This window comes from Primulina tabacum, chromosome 1 (assembly GCF_025594145.1).
Source record: "Primulina tabacum isolate GXHZ01 chromosome 1, ASM2559414v2, whole genome shotgun sequence".
NCBI lineage: Eukaryota > Viridiplantae > Streptophyta > Magnoliopsida > Lamiales > Gesneriaceae > Primulina > Primulina tabacum.
The window spans coordinates 36,809,031-36,813,454 of NC_134550.1; positions in this window are offsets into that span (position 1 = coordinate 36,809,031).

The window sequence follows — 4,424 nt, forward strand, 5'->3', positions numbered from 1 at the left end:
ACATTTAAAATGACATTTTAACCTCAAAACATTTACAATAACATTTTGACATATTAAATCATAAACATACAAAATTCCCTAAACATTTAAAATATCATTTTAACATATAAAATCCCATAAACATTTAAAATATCATTTTAAAATAAAAAATTTCCATAAACATCCATAACTATAGAAAATAATCATATTAGCACATAAAACAGCATTCAGGGCACTGCCATGACGTTTACTAATTTTTAGGTGTAAAAAGACCGTTTTACCCCTAGACTCGACATTTTACGCTTTCGACTTTTATCTTGATTTCATGACTCTAACATGTCCCAAATAATTATTTAAGCCTACATGAATTTTTTCATATTTTTATTTAGCTTAATTCGATAACTTTTAAATTAATCTTTAAATGTGACGTATTAATGCATTTTAATCTCGAATTATACCAAACCTTCTTATAAAATTTCCAAATTAAAAATTTAGACTTCTAATAATTATTTAAGCTTAAAAGTAATTTTTCATAATTTTATAAATCTTAAAACTAGACTTTTCAATTAACTCGTTAATTAGCGTTTCGTGCGGCGATTAAATTCCGAATAAATCCAAAACTCGTTATTTTAATCCCAAATTTTTAACATAGCATTTTTATGATTTATCCTACCCTTCCATGTCATGATCCACCCCCGTGGATCCTTGGATTTAATTTTAGCTTTATTATTTTCGTTTTTGACACCTTATCGAACACACCGAGCCATCTCCTAATTTTCTCGAGCCACGTCCGAGCCGCCTTGAACCAAAACCTAGCCAACCCATCTAGGGACCCTACTGTATAAGCCCAGCCCAAAAAACAAGCCCTGGCCCGATCAAAATCTTCCTGCAAGTTGCCATAAAATTCTGCATGTGTGTGTGTTGGTAGTGTCCATGTTGAATTGGGTTTCCTAGTTGCCTAGGACTCTTCCAGCCATCTAACCACTGACCCCTCATGACCCTAACCTTCCCTGTACCACGCCCAGGCCAAGCCCAGACCAACCCAGCCCCTTGAACCCAAGCAGCGAAGCTCTGAACCAGACGACAGCAACCTGCGAGCTTGATGGCTTTCCTCACGGTTCCATCTTTCTTGCTCGGCCCTACTAGAACTAAATCATACCAGCCCCTAGCCCAGCCCTTGTGCACCCTCCTAGGACCCTAAGGACCTTGCCTAGCCCAGCCTGTAGCCCCCTGGCCGAGCATCTTCTTCCCTGCACAAGCTGGAACCCTGCGCTACCTCATAGAAGCTCTCGGGTAGGAGTCCTCTTGTTTCAGGACTCCTCCCATCCCTCAAACTCGAGTCCTAGCTTGGCTAGGACTCTACCCTAGACTCAGAAGAATGCTCTATTTGTTTGGTATGGAGATTGTGAGCCCAGTTTCCTTGAATTGAAGAAGAGACTGACCAGTGCACTGATACCAACTGAAACGTCCTGCCCTTTTTATTGTTTTAAAAGTACTAGAATTTTTTTTTTTTAAACGTCACATAGCATCGGCCGAACCATAAAATATTTTTGACATCATTTTAAAAATAACCATCCAACTGCTATTTAAAAATCCAAAGGAGAATATTTTAAAGCATAAAATCGTCAAACATTTTACCAAACCTAGAAAGCAATAATTTGAAAACAATAGCCCATACTAAACCTCTCAAAAATTTCTCGAATGCATAAATAAATAAACTTAAAAATCTTTAATCATAAAGCATGAGTCAAAAGTCATAATGCGGAAAAAGTAGAAGCGGTGGTCCTCGGGTTGTGTTCGCCTTCAGTCCAGTCAAATGACTCATCAAGTCCCTCCCTCAATACCACCTGCATCCATCACACCTAGTGAGTCTAAAGACTCAACACACCATAATCTTTATAACGAGTAATACGTAATACAGTCAACATATAACGGTGAAAAATACTTTTACTTAAAATATCGTTTTCATGAAGATGCATAAACATAAACATTTTCGTAAACATTTTCATGATGCATAAAACTTTAAACATAAACATTTTCATGACATGCAAACATGAATTTCCTTTTCCTCAACATGACATGACATAAAACCTTAAACATAATCATGAACATTTCCCTTCTTTTTTTTCCTTTGTTGAATTCAGATCGTTAATTGTGACTTTCCTCAACATGACATGACATGATGATGGATCCATCTACATAAAACCACAGTACTGGGCGGCAGGGACATCAGCGACACTCTCACCGGTCAACTGAGCCTTGGCCTAACATGATCGAATAGAAATACGATCGTCGGGCTCCCTCTGTGGCCTTTTCCCATAAATGGGCTCCCTCTGGGGCCTTCTCCCCTCACGACATTCTCATTCTTACCTCATAACCTCATATTCGCAATAATAGAAACACGATCGTCGGGTTCCCACTGGGACCATAACCCTCACGACGTCGCCATTATCAACGAATTAGTCACAATCACTTCACTTCCTTCAACATTTATATTCTCACCACTTTATAAAAATCATGCATAACATAACATTTTATTTTTGAAACCAAGCATGCAACATGTCTTTTAAATGTCAACCTTAAATCATAAAAATCCCATAGACATCTAAAAATCATAATTTAATCATGACCTTTTCATAAACATTTAAAATGACATTTTAACCTCAAAACATTTACAATAACATTTTGACATATTAAATCATAAACATACAAAATTCCCTAAACATTTAAAATATCATTTTAACATATAAAATCCCATAAACATTTAAAATATCATTTTAAAATAAAAAATTTCCATAAACATCCATAACTATAGAAAATAATCATATTAGTACATAAAACAGCATTCAGGGCACTGCCATGACGTTTACTAATTTTTAGGTGTAAAAAGACCGTTTTACCCCTAGACTCGACATTTTACGCTTTCGACTTTTATCTTGATTTCATGACTCTAACATGTCCCAAATAACTATTTAAGCCTACATGAATTTTTTCATATTTTTATTTAGCTTAATTCGATAACTTTTAAATTAATCTTTAAATGTGACGTATTAATGCATTTTAATCTCGAATTATACCAAACCTTCTTATAAAATTCCCAAATTAAAAATTTAGACTTCTAATAATTATTTAAGCTTAAAAGTAATTTTTCATAATTTTATAAAGCTTAAAACTAGACTTTTCAATTAACTCGTTAATTAGCGTTTCGTGCGGCGATTAAATTCCGAATAAATCCAAAACTCGTTATTTTAATCCCAAATTTTTAACATAGCATTTTTATGATTTATCCTACCCTTCCATGTCATGATCCACCCCCGTGGATCCTTGGATTTAATTTTAGCTTTATTATTTTCGTTTTTGACACCTTATCGAACACACCGAGCCATCTCCTAATTTTCTCGAGCCACGCCCGAGCCGCCTTGAACCAAAACCTAGCCAACCCATCTAGGGACCCTACTGTATAAGCCCAGCCCAAAAAACAAGCCCTGGCCCGATCAAAATCTTCCTGCAAGTCAGCCATAAAATTCTGCATGTGTGTGTGTTGGTAGTGTCCATGTTGAATTGGGTTTCCTAGTTGCCTAGGACTCTTCCAGACATCTAACCACTGACCCCTCATGACCCTAACCTTCCCTGTACCACGCCCAGGCCAAGCCCAGACCAACCCAGCCCCTTGAACCCAAGCAGCGAAGCTCTGAACCAGACGACAGCAACCTGCGAGCTTGATGGCTTTCCTCACGGTTCCATCTTTCTTGCTCGGCCCTACTAGAACTAAGCCATACCAGCCCCTAGCCCAGCCCTTGTGCACCCTCCTAGGACCCTAAGGACCTTGCCTAGCCCAGCCCGTAGCCCCTTGGCCGAGCCTCTTCTTCCCTGCACAAGCTGGAACCCTGCGCTACCTCATAGAAGCTCTCGGGTAGGAGTCCTCTTGTTTCAGGACTCCTCCCATCCCTCAAACTCGAGTCCTAGCTTGGCTAGGACTCTACCCTAGACTCAACCAAGCCCCTGGCCGATGCCCTGGCCCAAGACAAAGCCAAGCCAACCCCCGGAACAAGGAACCCGATCCCCTAAACCCATGACAGCAAGTTCACGGTTTCTGCATGTTCTTGTTTCTTTTTTCTTTCTTTGTTTCAGGCGATGTACGTGTGGTGTGTGGGACTCCAAAACAAGTAGAAACCTAACTTTACCAAACCTAGACATCATGGCAGCCCCTTAGTATCATAAAACAATTTATTGGATTCAAAATCATGAGTATAACATGCAATAGTGTAGATATCCGAAATTTTCAGAAACTTGTTTTCATGTGCTTCATGCATAAATTATTTAAACAATAATATGATATGATGGATGAGAAAAGGAGATGTATGGCGTGCCTTTGCGTATTATACGCTCGAATAATCGTTGACGACGAAAAACGGGACGCAAACGTTGGCTTGTTTCTTCTTGCT